At 48.0% G+C, this 23,767-nt stretch overlaps 1 protein-coding gene and 1 long non-coding RNA gene across 4 annotated transcripts in view; one reads left to right on the top strand and one right to left on the bottom strand.

Moving 5' to 3' along the window:
• HSD17B12 (hydroxysteroid 17-beta dehydrogenase 12) overlaps window positions 1-23,767 on the bottom strand; it is a 270,866-nt gene that overhangs the window by 244,198 nt on the left and 2,901 nt on the right. The window contains exon 2 of one of the 3 annotated variants that reach the window (XM_070564862.1): window positions 4,493-4,506. The exons of 1 other annotated variant lie outside the window; for it this stretch is intronic. The gene's annotated coding sequence lies outside the window, so the exon portion shown is untranslated. Of the gene's footprint in view, window positions 1-1,546; window positions 1,929-4,492; window positions 4,507-23,767 lie in introns of those variants that run through there. One more of the 3 variants, XM_070564860.1, reaches the window with a different exon arrangement.
• Window positions 1,552-22,050, top strand: LOC139074458 (uncharacterized). The gene is made up of 4 exons (XR_011524082.1): window positions 1,552-1,689; window positions 8,718-9,084; window positions 19,790-20,419; window positions 20,960-22,050. It is a non-coding gene; the product is annotated as an uncharacterized lncRNA (long non-coding RNA).

Raw genomic sequence — 23,767 nt, 5'->3', positions numbered from 1 at the left:
TCTGTCCTGTCACCCCCATTCCCTTCTGGCAGGGTTCCGCCAGCCCTGGCTGCAAGGTCGCAGATCTCCGAACAGGTACAGTTCGGACTCCCCCTGAACCCCCTCTTGTCCCTTCTAGTCCCCCAGCAGAGGTTCCAGCCGTGACTACAGGCGCTGCGTAAAGAGAAAAACTCCCCCAGAGCACTAAATAAATACAGACGAGGCCGCCAGCTCATTGGTGCGGACTAAAATCGTCACCCACCAATCAGGAGAGAGCTCACATTTCCCTTTTTTTTTTTTTCAGAAGGGGGAGGGAGGAAAAAAAATATTTCCATTTCTAATTATTCACCAAAACCCAGACTGGAACACGTTAAAATATTGTTGTTGCAAAAAAGCTGGCCAGGACGCCTACCCCCATTCCCGCCCAGGTGAGCGGAGGGGCGCGAGATACTGAGAAAAGGGGGTCAAGACAGCGACCTCTCTCAACGAGACTGAAGCCAGGAGGTTCAGACAGAAAATGACAGGCAAAGATGAACATGAAATAAACCCGAACTCCACGCTAGTCAGCCTATTTCTAGAAAAATGAGAATGTCTCAACCCGCCCCCCGTCCCCGCCCCCAAAAGTTCTGAATGCTCAATAGGAAGGGTGCAGCTCCTCCCTTCGCACCCTCCCCCAAACCGGTCTAGATATTGGGTGTCTAATGGCCCACTCGCCTTAGGTGCCCTTTGATTGCTGCAGCCGCCCCCCGACCCCCACCCCGCGCCCGGTCCCTACTACCCATTCTGCAGAATGTTGAGCGGAACAACAAGGGGCGAACCCCTCATTGATCGCCGGCTCCAAAAACGACGGGAGTTTCCAGCATCTTCAGGAGCAAGGAGACCGGAGGGGAAGGGAGACTAGGGTGGAAGGAGGAGGGAGGAGATCTCTTTCCTTCGTTCTCCCTCCTTCCCTCTTCTCTCTGTCTAGGCTCCCTCCACCATCCCATCCATCCAAACTTTGAGGGGTTGCTCTCCTTTCCAGTGCAGCGCCACCCTTCACGTGTCCTCTCTTGCCACCCCCATCAGTGTCCAAGATGGGTGTGGGCAAAAGAACGTTCCGACCGTCTCCCTCCCCAGTGGTAGTCCCCCAGTGAGGAAAAACTCAGCCAGGGTGGGATGTTGCAAACATTGCAAGAAAGTTGACATATTTGTTCTTTGCCACCTGGAATCGACGTGCGGGCGGCCACGGGCGCGCACACAGACTCTTGCTCAGCATGCTCGGAGAAAACGTATCTAGACGAAGTAGTTACTGTCTCGAAGTCCCTGTCGACCCACCCCCTCCGCCCATCCATCACCCTCCTGCTGCTCTGCGACCCACCCACCCTCCCACAGCATCCGCTCGGCTCGGCGACCAACAGACGCACGCACACACCCTCCGAGAGTCGGCGCGCCCGCCGCGCCAGAGGGGGCTCCACAGTCCGCGCCCTCCGCAGCGGCGGCGCCCGGCAACTGGAAAAAAGTTCTGCTCAGCAGACCAGTGAGCATACCGACCACCAGCCGACCAGTGCATCAAGCCTCTTCTCCTTACCTCGGGCAGGAGGCTTCGGGAGCGCGCTGGTCCGGTCCGCACTGCAGCCAGCTTGAAGGAGTCCGTCTCCAACCGGCCCGCTCCCTCCTGCCCCTCCCTGCCCCCCACGAGTGTTTGCCCAGCTGCACAGGAGGCTCATCCAGGTAAGTATATAAGTTATTGTACTGTGTGGGAGGGTCACGATCTTGGTAATTGAGGCTTTCCGAGCTTAACCCCTGCGTTCCGGCCTTCCTCCAACTTGTTGAGGACTCGTCGGGTAGCGGGGAGAGAGCGAACGAGCGAGCGAGCGAGCGCGCCGGAGAGCGCGCCGGCCCGGAGGGGTGAGAGTGCACCGGGCAGATTGGGGAGAGCGAGACAGCGAGCGGCGGAGTTCAAATGCCCCCCTGGCAGCGGTTTTCATTGGATAAGTCTTTCCCCCCCACCCCCGTCCCCCCCTGACTTGGTCCCCCCTACCCCCCCGTCTCCCATGTAGGGGACGTCTCCAGGCGAAGTCACGATTCCTTCTCAGTTCGGAATGAACTGTGACTAGAGCCATGACGCAGCCAGCGCGCATTACTCACTTTTTGCAGTCACGACTTGGGAATCCGTGCTGGTTCCAACCAAAATTACACCGCTACCATTGAATTATTTAATAGGATCCAGTTTGGGGGTAAACTTATGCATTGTGCCAAGCGATGAAGGAGGGGGTACGGGGGAAAGTGAGGACGTGGGGCGTTCTGCCCTCCCCCTTCATGACTCTAGGATCCCCCTCCCCAACCTCTCCACGTGTTGCAAGTGCTTTATTGCGATACCACCCTCTCGGCCGCTCCCCCCGCCCCCAGCTATTTCTTTTGTAAATATGGCAGAATTTGTAAACACAGCCACGCAATTTGCGGGGCTGACAGGGGCGAGGCTTGGGAAAGGGAACGAGTAGGTCTGGGTAAGTGACGAGGAGGCCGAGGGGTGGGCCGAGAGGCTGCGAGCAGCTTTGGTTTGAGCTGAATTGTCAAGGCAAAGTGTAGGTTGCAGCGTTACTTGTGTTATTCTCTACAACATCAGTAACAGTCCTTGTTACTATTATGAGTTGACGAATACTCAGTCTCAGCCAGGGAGTCTTCCCAAAGAAGGACTACTTCTGAGCTAAAAATAACTCGACCCACCCTCTTTTTCTTCCCCCGCCCCCCCAGTGCTGCGCTTCGGGTGTCCTGCGTGGGGGTCAGGTTTCTAAAGCCAGAGGCTGTTGCTGAATTAGGATGGGGAAGAGGGAGCAGAGAGTGCCTGGGCTCTCCTTTTCTCTCGCCTGAAGGCTAGCGCCCTCAGATACTTACCTCACTGTCCGGAGTTTATTTATTTTTTAATTATATAGGAAATACCCTTGCATGCACACAAGCTTACTGCAGATCTGCAAGATTGCTTCATTTCCTCCTCCGTCTACAGCCCACCCTCGTGGGCCGGTCTGAGGATGCATTTTTATTATTCCTCTCTGAGGAGTTAATCAGTATGAATGTCTTTGTGTGCGCGTGATATTCATCCCCCCTCTGGCCTCTGATAACCTTCCTCCCTCCTCACCTGTCTGGCTACAGGTTTGGCCACAGTGTCTGGAGCTGACTGCAGAGAGTCTCACTCGGGGTCAAGCCCATAACCCCAGGGAGGTGATGGTCTCCCCAGTAACACTTGGCAACTTGGAGAAGAACCCCCTCTCCCCAGTTTCCCATGGAGCCGGTTTTCAGAAACCCTTCTGGCTTTTGGCTTTAAGACACCGCGCGATGTTCTCAAGCCTGGATTCTCTGTGCATCACACCAGCAAATCCTGTGCTTTGGCTTCTAAATCATTCATTCCACCAACTCATTTGGGGCTCCTAGGACTAGGACGCGAAGGAAGGGGGAATAGTAAGAAACATGCCATAATGCACCGACACATCCTTACACACTTCATGGGAATTGCAGAATGGGGGGACGTGGGGGCAGAAAGTAGGAGGGGACGAGGGTCCCAATAAAGCAACCTATAGCCTCTTATTTTGAGAGTCGCCATCACCGGAGAGAAGTCTTTCAAACCCACTGGCGGGAAGGTGCGGGCGCCTGGGAATGGAGACCCAGATAGTGCCTGGCCTCTGCGGAGAAAGCCGGTGAGCCACCGGCTTTCGGTTCCTGGAGCGCTGGGCCTTGGCTCATCCTCGAATCTAACACTTTGCTCCCCCTCCTTTAAATTTTTTTCTTTTTTTCTTTTCCTTGCCACTCAACCCTCTTTTCCCCCAAAGCTCTCACCGAAGTCACGACTATCCCCTTTGAACATCCTTAACCCCCTCCTCTCCGTATCCCTCTTCTGCATCCAGGGCAGGGCTACCCGCAGCTGGCGCCAATCCTGCCCCCTGGCGCTCAGAGCTGAACTCGCTGAGGACCAAGGAATTTTCAGCACCTGCCTTCTGTGGACAGCTACCGCGCCCTGGGCCAGCCGGCACCAGGGTCGCGGTCTTCGGGCTCCCGGACCGGAGCGAGCAGGGAAGTTCGTCAAAGGAATAAGGATTGTCCCCTCTCTTTACCTCCCAGCCCCATCCATGCAATTTTAATCCATATCGCATCGTCTCCATTAATCTCTCAGAGAGATGGCCCATTGAGTCGTATCTGGGCACCCTTTAAGACAGAGAGAGTGGGGAGGGGAGGGGGCAGTCGAGAGAACCGGGCTCCACAGCGCCGACCCATAAAGAGAGAGCGAGTTGCAGCAGCTATTGATTCAGAGATTCGTCAGGGTGATTCCCGGTTCTGCAAGAATTCCCCCTTTCAGTTCCTTTGCATGCAGCCCAAAATTCATTATGCACACGCGCAGCTATGTCCCTCACCCCCTACTCAGTCCCACCCTCCTCTTTAGAGAGAGTTAAAGAGAGCCAAAAAAGAACCCCAGAGCATGCACAAAGTAAGCCTTAGCTCATAGTCACAGTCTGCGGCATGCACATGACATAATATTACTTACCCAAACGGGAACTCCTTAAGAGAGAGAAAGAGAAACATAGGGGGAGGGAAGAGAAAGTGGAGAGAGAGAGGGAGACAGGAGAGGAAAAATCCAACAATTAATTTCCAGACATAGTTGGGGGGCGGGGGGAATGCGGTGATGTCCAGGTTTTCTTCCACCCGCGCCGGCTTTTTATCCCAGTGCAGCCCTCGGTCTATTTCTGGAACACGATCAAACCCTGATGCTATTTTTAGCAAGTACTGAAAAAACCTCCACACACAAAGGCATTTCGCTGGAACGTTACGTCCAAAACATTAAATGTGCATTAAGCGCCCCCTCCCCACTTTTTCCTGCACCACCAGACTCACTTGCGTTACAGCAGATGATGTTTTTCAAAGCAGAAACATACCCAAATATTTCTTATATTCTCCCTCCCTCCCATTAACTCCCGTCTGCCTCTGCCTGTTGCAAGCTCCTCGCAGTCTCCCCGAGCAGAAGGCTGTGGAGTGGTTGTATTCTTTTAGAGCTGCATGTCTCCATTGACCAGATTCCTTACATGCTGGGGAAAAGCAGAGTGCTTAGGCCCCTTCCCCAGAGGAGCTTCTCAGGAAAGCTCTAGAGTCTAATGCCATCCACGGTGGAGATTCTCAAATGAGGGGAAAAAAAAGTCTTCTGTACCCTTCCCACGTTTCCCACCCATGCTTTGCAAAATCGCGCTGTGTTTGCAACACATCGCCTTTGGAAATGTATATTTTGAAAGCTGCATATGTGTGTATTTTTCGTTCTAGTAATTCACTACGACGGGGTTGGAGAAAATAGACTCATGAAGGCAGCGCGGAGCAGCCGCCTTGAGTCTCCTTTGCCAGCCTGCGTCAGTCATCAGCTACTGACGTCACGTGCAGATTCTCCTCTTTGGTGGGTCTGGTTCAGCCGAGAAGAGGCTTCTGCTCAGAGACAGCGCTTTGTGTTCGGCGCAGCCACTGAGCAGGCGAGGCGACCAAGGCGGGCGCCACCCCAGGCTTGGGCTGGGCAGCTGCAGAGGAGGCTGCAGCCTCGTCTGCACCGGGCGTGCGGGGCCCCGAGGGCGTGTCCAGCAGGGCAGCCCCCTCCCCAGACGCCTTCTGCCGCCCAGTGCCAACTCGGCTCCGCACAGACTGGGGCGAACGTCCTTTCCCCGCCCTTTCGCGACTGGCCACTGTAGCAGAGACAGCTATGGCTATAACTCGGATTAATTCTGTGTGTTTGTCGGGCAGATAGCCCCGGCTCCTCGAGTGACGCAAATAACAGATTCCACGGCTCCCGCTCTCTCCTCTGCTCCCTTTCTTCTCCCTCCCCCCCGCTTCTTTTCCCTTTTCTGTTTCCTGAGCCCACGCATCCTGCTTGGTCTCCCACGGAATCAGGCAGCTACAGCTTCCCAGAGAGCAATAATCCGAGTTGCAGACAGACAGACTCACAGGGTGAGAAGAAATAAACCTGCAATTAAACAGACACACATATGCACAGCCCTTTGCAAACGGCCAGCAGCGTTTAGGGGCTCCCCTGCGTGGGGGGAGGGGCAGCGATTCACAAATCCTCAGGCCTCCGAGTTAGTGCTGGGAGGAGGGACGGGGACAGAGAGGCTAGGGACGGGGCTTGCTGCCGCAGCTCCCCCAACACCCGAAAAGGAACGCCCCCCTCCCCCCCCACATAAATACCCAGATGGCAGGGTATTAGCGAATAAGCAACTTTAGTTGAATGGAAGGAGGAGAGATTTCGACAGACTGCACATGCTTCATATCCAGCGACATTATCAGGACTTTTTAAGACTAGGTGACGGTTTACCCTTTCTCCCTCTCAAAGACCAGGGGATCTTATTTTTCTTTTTCTTAAAATAACGTCCCTGAAAAATGAGCTCAATGGATTGGTGCTATTTTTAAACCAATCTGAATAGAGCTTGTTTCGTGAGGGTGACAAAGTGTGTGTGTACGTGTGTGCATGTCTGTGTGCGTTGTATTGGAATCTGAGGTTTCCAGCAGAAGACATGCCACACCTCAGCACGGCAAAGGGTTTATGGATTGCTGGAGTGATGGAGGTGGGAGGAATTCTTGCAGGTTGGAAGATCTGAACAAAATCACACACACATATCACTCTCCCCAAATCTACACGGCGTTCCAGATCCACTTCGCATCACCTCTGCCCTGAGTGGGGGGAAAGCCGGAAAGCTGAGAGCTAGTTACAGTTGTGGCTTGATGCATGGTTCATGTCCTTTATTAACCCTAATGATCAGCTTTCCCTGACAATGGTTTTCCTTGATGCCAATAAACAATTTTTCAGAGGTTACCACTAGGATTTGGGGCACAAGGCCTGGGAGAGAGTGATCACAGGGCTGATCTTTAATCAGCATGATCTTTAATATCCTCTCATCTCCCTCTTCATGTCCTCCTTGCTGTTGTAACTTGCTTTAGAGATTTTGGTTTAAGCTTAAGCCCATCTTGTACCCTCAATTCCTGTCTGTGGCTTAAGCCTTGCCTACTAAAGGGAAACGGGGAGATGGCTGCTCAGCACGGAGGACACCCTCTGGCAGCCGATCAGCAGCTGTTTATTTTTAGCTCCAGGAATGCATGTATGTATGCATGTGAGAATGCTGCTGCAGTGGGGAGGCGTCCAGTCAGGAGAAATATCAATGGGAGGGAGGTGGCCCTGGTTTTGCACCGTAGGTGGCTTATCCCCTGGGATCATCAGAGGTGGCCGAGGGACGGGATAACTTCCCCATCCTGTGTTGGCAACGCTTCAATGAAGTTTTCTTGGATTAATGAAAATGTGTTTTTAAAGGCACAGAATATGTTTTTAGAGATATGAGACTAGATATATGTAAGCATAAATTCTTGTAGGTGGGGACGTTCACAGAAATCATATAGTTCTTATATAGGCTACATAAAGTATAGAGAGAAGAGGTCATTTAGAATAACGTAACCTGCTTTCTGTGGTGGTTGGGTGCTATTATGTCTGATGTTGAGACCAAGGCAGGTTCATTTAAGATCACTTTGAGGGCCCCTTAAGGGTCAGCTTTCAGCAAACCCTGAACCCAGCCCTAACAAATAAGGTAGAGTTGGAAATAGAAGAAATGTGCTCAGACTCTGCATGTCAAAAATTTGAGAGCAGCAGCCAAAATACTAATCTAACCCTGGCCACCTGGTGGACCCAGCATCTCTGCTCGGCGTCCAGAGGAGGGCGCCCCTCTGCCTTGTCCCTGTCTGCTACTGTCCTCAAGCTAACTAGTTAGACTCCGGGGAGGCTGCCTGGGAAGCTCATTTGCAGCAAGTTAGTCCTCCGGCGCCAGCATCTCCATTTTCCGACACACCGGTCAGGTCTTTTGGTACATGCCTGGACTGCAGCTGGTGACCTTGGCTTTCCGAGCTGTCCCTCCATTCTTTGCTAAAAGTTGTGGTGCCCAATTCCTGTCTGAGCAGTCAAGCTAAGGACCCGGGGAATTAATAGACTGATGTGGAATCTGTCCAAGATGAAAACCGCCTTCTGCACTGCCAGTCCATCCCTGGGCATCCCAAGCATGAAGAGGACTCGTGTTCCCTAACGCTCCCCAGAGGGCCTGTGAGAGTAGGCTGCTGTCACAAAGCCCTTGAAAAGAACTGAGTCTCCTCTCTTTCAGGGTCAGTGAAGCCCAGAAATGTCCTGCCTCTGTCTCTTGTCTCCTCTCCAAGCGCCAAGAAAAATGCCAGGAGGTAAAGACCTGGATTTAGAGGAGGAAAAAAACCCAGCTCCCAGGAAATCAACCAAGGGGAGTCTATCAGGGAAAGTCCGGGAAAGAGATTCCTCTTTGCCTGATGGTGTCTCCATCAGGGAACAGAACTGTTTGGGCCTAAGTAAGAGACAGGGTAGGGGGAGAAGAAACCAACAGTCTTTGAGGACCTACTATGTGCCAGACACTGTGCTGGGTGCTTTTACATAAATAATCTTATATAATACTTAAGGCCATTCTATGGGGGTTATTATAATAATGTTACCTACCCCGGTGGGTTCTTGAGCACAGAAATCACTCCAAAAATACTAGTTATGATTTTTCCCACTTTCAAGTTAAGGAAACGGAGACCAGATAGTTTAAGTGATTTGTCCAAGAGTCTTAGGGCTTGAAGTTGTATAACTAGGGGTCCGATCACATTCGTGCCTGGGGGGTTCCAACCCTCATGCCTCTACCACTCCACCATGTTGCCTCTATTGCAATATCTCCTCTTTTACCTTCTGGTTCTAGGCCCCATCATTTGGAAGTGGAGATGTCTGGGACTTTCTCAGAAGTGATCTGAATAATAAAACGGACTTATTCCTCCTAAGGAGCATCTTAGCCAGTAGAACCCACACACTCCCCTGCAAAGCTACCTGCCTGTGAGAAGAGCTCCCTCCATCCTGTACCAAGGAAGCTCCAGCTGGTTCAGCCTCGTCTGAAACTCAAGGGATTTGTCCGAAGCCAGCCTGCGTGGAGTGGAGGTGCAGGGGATTTCATGTCCTCTCAGGCTGCGACACCCAACCATGTTTCCACCTCCACTGAGGAAGCCCCTTGCATGGCACTGGGAAGGAGTTAGGAACTCCCCAGTTCAGTCTTCCAAGAAAGCTGTCTTAAGGTGAGAACAGCAGCAACTCTGCGTTTGGGCTGGCTAGGCATCCGAGTCCTCCTTCACCCCTTTAGAAACCGGCATGGTTGTTTTGCTGATTCTGAAAACTTTAGAGGCTAAGCCATTAGCGCAGTGGGGGAGATGAGCCACCGCATGCGTAATACAAGCTATTCTGGGATCCCCTTCCCCTGTTAAATACACATTTTCATCACTTACCCTGATCAAGAGGTACATTCGGTCTTGGGAAACACTTCTCAGAAGCCAGCATATTTGGAGGTTGAAGGTGATATTTTTAAAGACCACTTGCATGCTGGAGGAAAGTGACTAGAATTCCATCTCCCCTCCCTCCCCGCCCCTTTTTGTTGCCATTAGCGCTCAAAAGTCTCAACTCTCTATCCACCTGGAAGCAATCACAGTGTTCAACTTCAGAACAGTTAACTTTGCACATCTCCATCATCAAGGCGCAAGCTCTTTCAAATGCCCCCCTCCCCTCCCTACACCACTCTAACTGCTGGACACCTTGGAGAACCAGATGATTGGTTTTCCCATGCCTTGCAGGTGATAGGCACATTTGGGAGAATGGGGACCCAGAGGGTCACCCAGGAATATCTAGAGTGGTTTTCATGGTGAGGATCTAAGCAAAGACAAGGAAGCCAGAGCAAGCATGACAGGGGACTGCGGGGGTAGGGCTCAGGATGCCAGCGTGCTTTAGTTTAGCAGAGGCTAAAAGGAAAAGGACCAGAGCTTGAAAAGCATGGACCACGGGGCGGGGAAAGGAACCATCTGAGGGGTGTTTCAAGATTCCTGCTTGACTTTGGCCTTAATCTTGTGGTTGGTGGACTTGTCTGTCCCACCTGAACTCAGGGGGCAGGGAACTCAATCACAAATTCACGGGAGGTCTGGGGGTCTGAATTAGCTGAACTTTTTATCCTTTCACTATTAAAGCAGCCTTGAAATTAGCTGCTGGCCTACTGGGCTTGGATTGCTATGTCTGATAGGCCAATAGTAAAAAGTAGGCATTGCATTTCTGTAATTCCTAGTCAAATAAATATAGGGTGTGGAACAGAGGAAGAATGGAGTAACATATCTGCCAGATTGGCCAGTGTTTTGTACTTATTGGCAAAGCTATGCGTTAAATAACGATTTGGGTCTAAACCTTGTCCTAAGAAGAGAGACCTTCAGCTCACATATGAAAACCTGGCATCTTCCAGCACTTCTAGTTTACCCCTAGAGGTGCAATTAATGGGGGGGTGGGGGAGGTGGAGAAAATGCACTTTCTAGGTATAGTGGGTTTTCTGAGAACCATACTTTTTGTACTGATTGTCTTTGAGAAAAAGAGCACTCGGACCTCAACAAATTTTGATTTGGTTAATCCTGGGGGTCTGTTCTGTCTTGTAGAGGTCTAGAGTAACATCATGAGGTGAGACAAACATCTGTGGCTGGGCAGGGGGTCCCCAGGGGCATTCGGGTCAATAGGAACCAATAGAGGACGAATCTTACAGCCTAACAGGGTGGATCTGACACATCAGCACTGAGTTTCTGGGATCGCTACAAATCACCCAAGACAGTGCTTGCAAATGTCACTTACCTCACCATCCGGGAATCTGTGGCTCAGACCCCATGAAGAAAAGCCTTGGGTCTCAAATGAAAATGTCTAGAGTGAAGCCATTGCAATGTGGTAGAATGAGATGCAAATTTAATTGGAGAAAAAAAAATCTAGATGATTCCATCCTGTATTCAGGGACAATGCAATTCTGAGGATCTTTCTCTTTCTCTCCTCCTTACCCCCACACTCTCAATCGGTCCAAATAGTCATGAGTAAGCTCTTTCACTACACCTGACTGGGATTAAGGGAATTCCATCTGGTTTCAGTTACATCACACTCAGATACCTTGGGTACCATCACTGAGTGTGACTGCTCTGGAAGAGAGTCTTGCAACTCCATTTTGGAAGAGGTAGGATTTGCTGTGGTTTTCCTGACCTGGGGGCTGAACGCTGGGCTGAGTCTGGCATGAGGCAGGGGTAGGAGAGAGGGAAACTAATGTTAGCCATCTGGACACCACTCAGAGGGGAACTTGCCAAACAGAGAGCAAAGCCACTGCCCCTAAGAGAGGCCCCTCGGAGAAAGAGCTGAGTGGGTAGTGGATGGAGGAAGGGTGGTGATCAGGTAATTATGACAAGGGTTAACGGAAAGATGAAGTGAGCAGCAACATTGCAGAAAGCATGAGGCAAAGGATGAGGTGTGTCCTGGGTGTGTGAGGACTGCTTTGAAAACTCATCTGGTCTCCTCTTGGTCGCTGGCGGTCCTACAACAAGCAAGAATGAAAGGGATATGGTGTCAGCAATCTGCGTTCCACCCCTCACAGTTGCCTGTGAGCATTCAGTTCCAGGCTCTCCCCTCCCCTCCTTCGGTGGTATCATTTTGGCTTCCCTGGCGGGGAGGGGGTAGGGACATGAGGGGCAGATGCTGAAGGCTACAGTTGGGTAAAAGGATGCCCAGCCTTACCAGCACGTGGCCAAATATGAGTTCACTCCAAATTGGCAGGTCTGGACCAACTATTCATCAAGAAGTCACATTTCTGGTAGAGACTGTAGTAATAACAGGTCAAACGAGAGAGGGCTGCTTCCTCTGGTAGCTGAGGGCCAGGTGATTACATCCCAGACAAATATTTTTAACCCAAACACTCTGTTTAGGACAGTGACAGCCCAATTGCTCTGGAGGCACTGCAGAAAGTCTGCTCATGTATCTGCTGTGTTATCAGCAGGTACCATTCTGATCCCAATATGACATCACTCTGCCTATAGGGGAAGGGGGAAGGAGGTGTTGAGTCAGGGACGGGGGGAGCCAGGTAATATCTGGTGTGGCTGCCGTCCCATTGTGTAGATTCAGAGGCACAGCAGTGAAATTGGAGACCAGCACCCAATCCAAAGAGGAGTGGGAATCCTGTGACTTACCCATGTCTCAAATCCCTAGGAAGAACCAATGTGGAAATGCTTTGAGGTTCTCCTTCGCGAAGTGAAAAGTTTTATATCTTTGTATGGTACAGGAGAGCTGGAATGATATTTGGAATTCTCCCAGGGACCTAGATACCTTTAAAATATGGCCTGGTGAGAGACCAACCTTAAAAACATAAGTGGCTTGTGTAATTCCTAATTCACAAATGACTCAGTATCAAGACTGCTCAGTTATGAACCAACTCGAAACAGGGAAAGCAGTGACTCAGGACAGAATCCGTAGGTAAGTCAAGGAGGTGGTTTCACAGTCTTACTTCTCTGCAGTTACAAAGCCCAATCTAGACCTCACTTTCAACTGACGCCAACCAGAAAGTCAGAACTTAAGCTGAGAGCGAAGATTCTGGTCTTGACTCTGCCGTTTGCTCTTAATCAAAATCTGGAACACGTCACTCAGTATCTTAAATTCCAAACTTACAAAATGTGTGTACTGCTGCCTGCCCCACCTACCTCACAGGATTTTATTTGTAAAAGCATGAGTGTGAACATGTTCCACAAATTCAAAAAGGCCTCACTTCTGTGACACAAATTCTTCTCAGTCACTGTGCTAGGTACTCCGCTGTCTTCAGTCTGGCCATCATAGGGAGAGCACAGATTGGACGAGGATTGCCGTGTAATTAACTGCCCCATGGGCCAAATTTTTTACAAAGTAAGGGTGAAATGCTCTAGGATCCAGGAAGCCTATGGGGCAACTCCAGAGCCAGGTACAACTTGTTCATGTGAAATGATGAGAAGAAGTTTCACTTCCAGTTTCATGGGGTCCCTTGGTTCTTGCTTCTCTTGAGTTCTCAGGAGAATTCTACGAACAATGTGGGCCACTGCAGGGATCTGCTAGTCTCTGGCAATGCCAGGAACTAACTTAATCTCTCCAGGTCTTGGCTGCCTCATTTGTAAAACCCTGACATATGGGTTGCAGTGAGTATTAAATGAGATCCTGTGAGTAAAATGCTTAGCACCCAATAGATGTTAGATGAAATTACGAAGAAGAGAGGAGAAACCAGTCTCCGGAGTTTCGTCTTCTTTGGTGCCTCGGGTTCAAGGCACCAAGATCCTCAGATGCCTCAAACTGTTACCCACAGGGCTGGGCAGAACACTGCTGTGGAATTTCCACCAAAGGACCAGTAGAGGGAGCCCCCGAGTAAAACTGCTCTTCTCTGGTCTACGTTTCCTTCGTTTCTCTATAAAACAAATCTCTGCTCAGTGGCCATGGACTTTTTCTCTACCAGAAACTTTTCACTTAGAGAAAAGTGGAACCCTCAGCAAAAGACCTGGACCCAGTCTTGCTTTCAGAGAACGCGGGGGTTCCTGAACTTGAGAGACAGCTGGAGTCCCAGGCCAAGGTTCTGCTCTTGAGCTCTAGCTGCAATGGGGCATAGAAAGGGTAGTTCCTATTGGGGCTGATCCCAAGAGATCTGGGACTGAGACTTTGAAGCTAACACTTCTCCAGCTTTTGGAATTTTGAATATGCTCTAGCTTTCTAGTTCTCCTCTCTCCACAAATATCTAGATTCCTAGTCCCTAAAGGACGTTATTAGAAACTTTTTATAAGGCAGTCCTGGAGCCTGGACACTGTCAAGCAGCAAGTGAACGAAATAGTTCTTACCTGCCCTTACGAGTCTGCTCTTTAAAGGCAAGCCTCTGAGAAACTACACGACGGCCATGGCATCCCTCTCAGAGAAAAGACCTAAAATGGCTGCCAAAAGGTGTCAAGATGGACTCCACTGAGACTCTGAGCAGAGCTTTTCCACAGTTCCTTCTCTGCTCAGATTCCTCAGGTCAACCAGATGGCTCGTCTGTCAGGGCACAAACCTTTTTTCCTCGCATTTATTTTCTGGCTCACAGTTAATCAATGCAATAGTAGGAGCCCCAAGAGATGGTGGGAGATCTTTCCAGTCTTTCTTACAGTTAACATTTGCTCACAGTCTGATTTTGATTAGCAGTGACCTCGTTTCTTTTAGGGTACCCAAGGGGCTCTGTGCCTCCTCACCTACTTAGAGGATGAAACATAGCTCAGGAGGAACCCAGATAAAGCAAAGACTTGCCATCTGAGAAGGTTAAAAACACAGGAGAGCTCCTCTCCCCCCTTCTGCTGGCATGCTATCAAGGGTAACAATGGCTGATATTTATTGAGTATTTATTAATCTCAGGTACTGTGTTAAGAGGTATGTATACATTATCCTGTTCGCTGCCTCAACAACTCAATAAAACAGTTCCTATTACAATTTCCATTCTAAAGTTGAAAAGCCAGAGCTTAGAGAGGTTAAATAACCTGCTCTAAGCCAAAGAGCTATTAAGCGTAGTAGCTGGTATTTTGAAATACTCTTCAGGCCCTAGCTGGGTTCTCCAAACAGACAATAATTTTGGTTCACTTCAGCATTAGGAGACGTTTTCACAGGTATGGGGAACCCGGGCAGCGAGATACACCTTGTTGTGTCCCAACCAGGACCGATGGAACCATCTGATGTTCCTTCTCGTTCCACTGTCTCATTTCCACAGGGCAAGTGCAACCTGTCTCAGGAGGAAAAAATTACCACCGGGATGAAGCAGTTTACCTCCTTTTCCCTCTCTAAGATAATCCCTCAGACACCTGGCCAAACCACAGAGAAGAAAAGGGACTCATTACATCATTGGAAAATGCATTGGGCTTTTATAATTGTGGGATGAGCTGGAAGACTGACAGCTGGGGACATAGCTCAAGAGTAGACTTCTTTAGGTCCCATGTCTGAATGGAAATGACTCTTTGGGGAGTGCTGTTGAGAATAATCTGGGGGAGGGTAGGTAATGGATTTTATGAGCAGCTATCAAGCCATTACTCCAGCCCCCTGATTTGTAACTTTGCTGGGCTCTATTCCCCCACCTCTGGTTAAGGGTCAGTGTTGGCTCCTTTGACATAGGCTTTGGACCAGGTAGAGAAAGCAGAGGCTGTACAACTGACATCACAGGAGGCACTTCTCCTTAACTGCAGACGACAGGGCCCCTCCCTTCAGTCACCCCATGAGCTTAGCTGCTCCTTTTCAGCCCTTGCTTCCTGAAGTCACCAGAGGGAAGCTGACCAGTGAGAAGGTGGGCTTCTGATGACAAGGAGGAGAAAAAATGAAGGAGCTATTACCTTGAAGAGCCTGAGAGCCACTGGCAGCAGGAAGAAGAGCGGACTCAGACCCAGGCCTGTCCTGCCCTGTCTTCTCATTCCCTCATCTCTAGGGCTGACACCAAATGTTTTCACTCATGGAATAACTTGCTGCTCTGGGCAGTATTAGCAAATATATAGGTTTCCGTTGGTTTGAAATGATATGTTTGGTTACCAATCAACACACAACTTTGGTCTGGATCGTAACTCAGGAAAACTACTAATGTTTTGATTGGTGCTGGGGTTCATGCATATGAGGGGTCCATTCTGATTAGGGATTTATGTTCCGGTTTACTTCCGGGCCCTGACTGGGATGCCCCAAGCCCTTAGCAGAGACTGGCCTTCATCATGCTGTAACTTGCTTCATCTGCATCCTGCTTAGAGCCCTCCAGAGCCAAACTAGTTACAGAGTATTTACGTTTTCCTTGAAATCCCGTTTAAATGCATGGCAGTCTCCCAAGAGGGATCCAAAGGGGTGAGGTATTAAGGACAGAGATGCCTTAAGAATGGGGGAAACAGTAAAATAATAGCAAGCCTTCATTGAGCACTGGTTATACGCTGGGCAGTGTCCTAAGCACTTCATATGTATTCATTTACTTCTCATCGTAACCCTAGGAGGTGGGTACTGTTATTATTCCCATCTTATAGAGGAGGAAACAGTGAGGTTGCAGAACTTGTCTGAGGTCTCAGAGCTATTAAGGAGGCAAGATGTTCATCTAGGCTGTCTGGCTCATACTCTGAGCTCTACACTGGATTCTTACTTCTCAATGGGATGATCTCCAAGGTGCTGTCAGGGGGCTGGGCATATATAGGTCCCAAATGAACAGGGACCCATGCTCAGTCTGGTGTTGTATTTGCTATGGATAGTCTGTAGAATGCCAGACATCCTGGGGATGAAAGGGCACAGAGAAACCTGTTGTCTGAGGCCTGAGCAACCACTGACCACTCCACCCAGGGCCATAAAAAAAGACTTATAACAGTACCTTCAACTCATGTGTGTCTACTCTTCCAAACACCTTAGAAGCTCCTTAAGGACAAGAATTGTTCAACTTGCTCTGTGCTGCAGGCATGAGATTACAAAAATTATAGGGCTAGTTGACTCTGATCCCCTTGTTTTAGAGATGAGGTCGAGAGGCCAGTAAATCACCTAAGTTCACTAGGTTAAGGCAGCACACTCTGGACTAGAACCCTGGGTCTGACTCCTGGTTCAGTCAACCTATCTGAGCACAGGGTCTCTGAGGACTGGGGGACAGATAAGAGAATATAATGGTTGCTGATGAGGAAGGCTACTGAAGACCCTACGTTCTAGAAGAAGAAAGGGAGGTGTTTCTCTAATCTGTTGAGGGGAACTGAAGCCTGGAGGGAGAGTCAGCGTGCCCCAGGTCACAGATCGAGTTGGGGAATGAGTTTATTGATTTCTGTTCCCAAGTAGCCAGCTCACCAGATTCCCTGAAGACGACATAGGTGGTTAAGCTTTTAAAAATCTGAGTCAGTAGGTCAATGTAGATTAGGAAAAATCCTCTTGCTTTAGTGGATGTGACTAATGAAGGGTTTTCAGGGAGCGTCAGTGGCTACTTTGCTCTTCCCTTTTCTCTTTTATCACCTCCTTGAATAATTTCTGTTTTCTAAATCTGTGTGAATTTGATGTGGAAAAGTAAATAGCAGCAAATATCCCTTGTAGTGAATTGGGATCCTAACTCCTGCCCAAGACTGAGGCTAGGTTGAGGCCACTCCCTGCAAAGCAGGTCTTCTCAGGCTCTATAGTTCTTAATACCAAGATGTGGTGGTCAAGGTAGGTTGTATGATCTGGGACCCATGAACCCTAACAAAATTGGCCCATGGGCTTTCAAAAGGATGAATTGCCACAAAAGCCTGGCTCACCAAGAGTCTCTGGATCTAAAAATCTGGATCTTAATTGTTCTTCTTTCCCAATTGGTACATCCACTCCAATTAACATGCTCATATAAACTTATGGATGAAAGGATTCCTGATAGAATGGGACACAGGACAGGTAAGTTTGGAACAGGGAAAGGAAGCCTATGATGGCTTATTGATCAGGCAAGGGCTTTATAAGTTTGTAAGAACCCAGGGTTGGTATGGGTCTTACAAAAAGAGGAATGTGGGCTGCTAAGGCCTCCTTCACCTTCTGGACTATGAGTGCCGTGGTGGCAAGCAGGATCCATGTCTTAGTCATGTCTGAATCTCCAGAGCCTAGTGTATGGCCTGATAGCTAGTGAACTCTTCATGAATCTTTGTTGAGTTCCCAATTTTGATGAGGCAATGGAGACCAGGTAAGGGATTACTTTCTTCTGTTCTTCACTAGGGAATGAGGTCATTGAAAATCAAGACCTTAATGAGGAGTAGATAGTCATACTTGCCTCCAAGGAATCACTGAGGGACCCTCACAATGTCCAAGAGGACTTGGAACATTTGCCCCAGTGGAGAGAAGGAGACTTGAGTCTTGCCTCTAGACTCCAGTGAGTCAAATGCCGATGATCTTCTTACACTCACACTCTTGAGATCCAGAACTGTGCTAAGCGTGGACTGGCCCCTTTCTCTTTTCCTGGAAGCCTCCTCTTTCAAGACTTGGGGCTGCCAGGGGAAAAGGATCTATGGGCTCTGAGCTGAAGAGAAAGGTCCAGGGAAGTTTCCCAGGCTTGTCCCTGCTTGGCAGGGTCAATGGAGTACAGTTCCTTTGGCTTTCAGTAGGGTAAGGTGGAGGAAGATAGATTTTACCCAGCATTTCCCAAGAGGAGTCCCTGTGTACATGGAAAGGTCTAAGAATGAGTTTGCTGGCTTCAGAAATGGAAGAATCTGCCCAGAAAAGAAGGGCATATGGTCGGAATGCCACCCCACAACATGCTGTGAGAAGATGCTCCCAAGTCACTTTTCTGATGCTTCCTTGGGCTCATCAATGACCAGAGATATAATAATAAAAATAACAATAAAAAGTAATAGTAACATATCAGACATTTGGTATGTATCAGGCTCTGTGCCAAGTCCTTTGCAAATAACTTAATGAGTCATCATCATAACTCTTTGAGATAGATACTATTACTACTCAATTTAAGCATCAAGAAACCAAGGCTTTGAGGGGCCGGCCCGGTGGTGCAGCGGTTAAGTTCTTATGTTCCGCTTTGGTGGCCTGGGGTTCACCAGTTCAGATCCCAGGTGCGGACACAGCACCACTTGGCACGCCATGCTGTGGTAGGCGTCCCACATATAAAGTAGAGGAAGATGGGTATGGATGTTAGCTGAGAGCCAGTCTTCCTCAGCAAAAAGAGGAGGATTGGCAGAAGTTAGCTCAGGGTTAATCTTCCTCCAAAAAAAAAAGAAAAAAGAAAAAAGAAACTGAGGCTTCGAGAGTTTAAATAACTTGTCAAAAGTCACATAACCAACCAAATACAGGAGCCAAGATTTGAACCCAGGTCTGTTTGGCTGCAAAGCCTGAACTGTTTGCCATTATACTTTACTGAGGGCACTGTGAGACTCCAGCCTATCAGAGACCTATGTCTACCTCTATTGCTGAATGATTTGGGAAAAAGAGGAAAGCGGGATTTAAAAAAATTTTAACATCTGCCTCTGCGCACACACATACGCACAAAAATATGTATCACGTGTAGAGCACTCTAGTGTGCACTTTGGATAAGTCACCTCACTTCTCATTTCATTCTCAATGGGGTAGGTATTATAATGTGAATACTCCCATTGTTCAGGTGAGGCAAGCGGGTCACAAAGAAGCTAAATAATTTGCTCAAGATCATATGTCCCCTTGGTTGCTTGAATCTATGTGGTCTGATGCCAAATCCATGGCTTTCACTATAACATAGGCTGCAATAATGAGACATAGAGTCAGCTGGCATTTATTAAACACCCACCATGGATCAAGCACTGTGCTAGGCTCATTCACAAACAGTAAATACTTATTCAGTGATTGGTCTTCCAGTCCACTAACTGGGCTGTCGCTGTAGCAGCCTCCAAGACTAGGAAAAGTTATATAAAATAATATAAGTAATTCCTTTTCCTCTTTTCTCTAGGCATTCTGAGTGGCTTAGTCCAAGCTAAATATTTCAGAAAAGGGTGTTGCTGTCACTTAATGGACCAGGCAAGAAAGAAAAACTAGATTAAGCCTGAAAAACACAACTCGCAAAGTCCTTGAACCAAGGATGGAGAGCCAACATAACGGAGGGTCTTCTCTCTCTAGGTTGGATGCATTTTAATGCCGTCTTATTTCCACTCCACTCCACCTCACATTTCTAAGGTGCCCTCTAGCTTTCCTCCTTAGAGAGTAAGGAGTAGGGAAGAACTGATGAAGGAAGGAAAAAATTCCCTTTCTACTGGGGTCCATCACGAATATAGAGCCTCTTGACCCTTTAAGCCTCAAGTCTTTTTCCATATCAACATCGATTGAATTTACTGCCAAATTCATTTCTGAGAGCCTGTTATCCTGGACCAAGAGACCCCTGGGCCGACTTCAGAGCAGTGGTGAGATAAGTAATAGCTAACAATAATAAGTACTAAATAATTAGCACAATTATTCATGAAGCAAGCTAAGTATTCTTTTTTTCATTTGTAGATGCTGAAATCTAAGCACATATCAGGCTTGATGGAGCCAAGCTTGAAAGTGGCGGGTAGGCACTGGATGGATAGTTCAGTTCCAAGGCCTGGGCTCTAACTCAAGGCTTCAGCAGACTCAGCAGAGATCGGCAGATGAATTCTCTCTTCAAAGCTGTGACACCATCACCAGGAAGTGGTGGACTTTTCACAGAGTAGGACTTGGTTAGAGGAGAAAACCCCAATGGATCAAAAATGGAAGCTGCTGAAGTTCTTTTGCTGCAGATGGATTATTCACTTGATGAGGGAAGATGAGCAACAGCCTTCTCAGTCTGGGATCTGGGGTACCTCTCACCTCCTCCTGCCCAGGCTGGCTTCATGGGGGTGCAACTTGTGTAGTCACACGTGGCCCTGTGCTCAGAAAGGTCTTGTGCTTGGTTTAATACTCTGCTGTCACTGTCTTGAGATTCTTAATAACTTTACCTTTGACTGTGTTTCGTAAGTAAAGTCTGTGGGACAATGGAGAATGCCTGAGTAGAGAAGATTCGCACAATTTGCATGTTCACCACTCCTTGCTGCCCCAGAGTGTTGGCAGTACCCCGAGAGCACAGAATTCCAGTGGGAGCTCAGTGAGACTCTAAGTAAGTAAAAGGTAAGTTTACAAGCAAGTGGGGCATTGACAGGAGCACGAGGTCATGCTGTTTGAACCACAACTTGCTTCATAGGCGGAAAGAAGGCATTGGGGTTCTACAAAATACTGTGACCAAGGAACGCCATCATATCATTTCTTACTCGTGTTCCTTCCCTGTATTTGCCAACCACCCCATGCTAAAGATGATGACATAGAAGGAAAGGGAAGGGTAGAGCAATCTATATAGTCCCTTTTCCTTTCAATCCTTTCTGACTCATCAGCAAGCTGATGTCGGAGAGTACTGGTGGAACGTTCGTGAATAAGGAGTGAAATAGAAGCAGTTCAGTTCACTTTGTTCCACGTTTCCATCATTCTGATAAGAATGAAATACACATGCTTGTATGACCTATGAAATATGAATTGTGTAATTTCAATAATTCTGCAAATGAATTAAATGCCTTTATATTTGCCTTTACAACTAACATTGCACAATATAAACATGGAGGGTAAAATTTATGCTAATAATTAAAAATTTTAATTTTTTATCACGATATTAAACAGCAAATAAAAGACATCATGACAACTTGAGAGACTGTGGAAGAAATGAAAAAAACTTTATATTTTAGTCTTAATGGCACTTTTTCCTGCTTTTTGAACAAGGGGCCCTACGTTTTTATTTTCTATTGGGCCCACAAATGATGCAGCTGGCCCTGCTCCTGCCTTTATTTTTGAGAAACAGAGGCGAAGCACCATGGCCCATCCAAGGTGATGAAGGGCAAAGGTGGACATCATTCTTCTAAGTGGGTAGACTCTGCTTGCAGGAATGTTCTCCAACGGTGAGTGAAGGGGGAACTGACACTCCTGAATGAATATGAGGAAACCCAAGGCAAATTCAGGTTCACCACATACACTCAGGGACGTCAGATCCACCCCTAAACCGGATGCGGCATTTCTCCACTGGCATCTTCTTGACAGAAGACTTGACAGAAGATGAAGATGGTCCACTCTTTTGTGTGTTGCTTGTGAGCTCACGTGTGGAGAGAAATCTGCACCACACGCACACGTGTATTGTTGTGGTCTTGGCACACATATGGGCATGAGTACTACACATATGTGTTTACATGTGAGGTGTGCTTGGGCACCTGGTATAACCTGAGAGAGGTGGTCTTTGCATGGGTCTCAGAGGGCTGGCCGATGGACATGAAACACCGTTAAAGCTAGCGTGAAAAAGGTATCAAGGAGTATACGTATACATCTGACTAGTGTCCTTCTGGAACTTGGGTCTCAGGAGACCACAGCTAAGAGCAGAAAGCGATACTGATGGGCTTGGGGGACTTTGGAGGACACATGGCTATACAGGCATACCTCATTTTATTGCACTTTGCAGATATTGCATATTTTTTGCAAATTGAAGGTTTGTGGCAACCCTGTGTTGAGCAAGTCTATCGGTGTCATTTTTCCAACAGTAGTTGCTCACTTTATCTCTATGTTCACATTTGGTAACTATCACAATATTTTAAACTTTTTCAGCAGTATTGTATTTGTCGTGGTGATCTGTGATCAGTGATCTCTGGCGTTACTACTGTAATTGCTTTGGAGCATCCTTATTAGATGACGAACTCAGTCAATAAATGTTATGCATGTTCTCACTGCTCCACTCTCTGGCCATTTCTCTCCCTCTCCCTGGGGCTCCCAGTTCCCTGAAACACAACAATATTGAAATCAGGCCAATTAATAATCCTAGGATAGTCTCTAAGTGTTCAAGTGAAAGGAAGAGTCGCATGTCTCTCACTTTCTAGAAGAAATCAGGCTAGAACCGATGAAGTTTAGTGAGAAAGGCGTGTTGACAAGGCATGTCGAAAGCTGAGATAGGCTGAAAGTCAGGCCTCATGTACCAAACAGTCAGTCAAGTTGCAAATGAAGGGAAAAGTTCTTGAAGGAAATGAAAAGTGCTACTCCAGGGAACACACAAATGATAAGAAAGTGAAACGCCTTATCGCTGAGAGGGAGAAGGTTTTAGTGTTCTGAATGGAAGATCGCACCAGCCACAACATTCCCTTAAGCCAAAGCCTAATCCAGAGAAAGGCCCTCACTCTCTTCAATTCTATGAAGGCTGAGAGAGGCGAGAAGGCTGCAGAAGAAAAGTCTGAGTTCCTGAGGTTTAAGGAAAGAAGCCATCTCCTTAACTTAAAAGAGCAAGGTGAAGCAGCAAGTGCTGAGCGAGAAGCTGCAGCAAGTTAGTCAGAAGATCTAGCTGAGATAATTAATGAGGGTGGCTACACCAGACAACAGATTTTCAGTGTAGACGAAACATCCTTCTATTTGGAGGAGATGCCATCAAGGACTTTCATAGCTAGAGAGGAGAAGTCCGTGCCTGGCTTCAAAGCTTCAGAGGACAGGCTGACTCTCTTGTTAGGGGCTGATGCAGCTGGTGACTTTAAGTTGAAGCCAATGCTCATTCACCATCCTGAAAATCCTAAAGCCCTAAGAATTGTCTAAATCTACTCTGCCTGTGCTCTATAAACAGAACAACAAAGCCTGGATGACAGCACATCTCTTGACAACATGCTTTGCTGAATATTTTAAGCCCACCATTGAGATGTACCCCTCAGAAGAAAAGACTCCTTTCAAAATATTGCTCCTCATTGACAATGCACCTGGTCACCCAAGAGCTCTGATGGAGCTGTGCTATGAGATGAATGTTGTTTTCATGCCTGCTGACACAACACCCTTTCTGCAGCCCATGGATCAAGGAGTCATTTCGACTTTCAAGTCGTATTATTTAAGAAATACGTTTTGTAAGGCTACAGCTGCCATAGGTAGTGAGTCTGCTGTTGAGTCTGGGCAAAGAAAATTGAAAACCTTCTGGAAAGGATTCACCATTCTAGATGCCATTAGAAACATTCATGATTCGTGGGAAGAGGTCAAAATATCAATATTAACGGGAGTTTGGAGGAAGTTGATTCCAGCCCTCATGGATGACTTTGAGGGGTTCAAGACTTCAGTGGAGGAAGTAACTGCAGATGTGGCGGAAACAGCAAAGGAACAAGAATTAGAAGAGCAGCCTGAAGATGTAACTGAATTGCTGCAGCCTCATGACAACTTTTAATGGATGAGCAAAGAGAGTGGTTTCTTGAGATGGAACCTACTCCTGGTGAAGATGCTGTGAAGATTACTGAAGTGACAACAAAGGATTTAGAATATGACATACACTTAGTTGATAAAACAGAAACAGGGTTTGAGAAGATTGACTCCAATTTTCGAGGAAGTTCTCCTACTATGGGTAAAATGCTATCAAACAGCATCACATGCTAGAGAAATCGCTCATGAGAGGAAGAGTCCATCAGTGCAGCAAACTTCATTGTTGTC

The sequence above is a fragment of the Equus przewalskii genome, chromosome 11 (genome assembly GCF_037783145.1).
Source record: "Equus przewalskii isolate Varuska chromosome 11, EquPr2, whole genome shotgun sequence".
Taxonomy (NCBI): Eukaryota; Metazoa; Chordata; class Mammalia; order Perissodactyla; family Equidae; genus Equus; species Equus przewalskii.
Note: the sequence above shows the minus strand (reverse complement) of the source record. Positions and strands in the feature narration are given on the sequence as shown.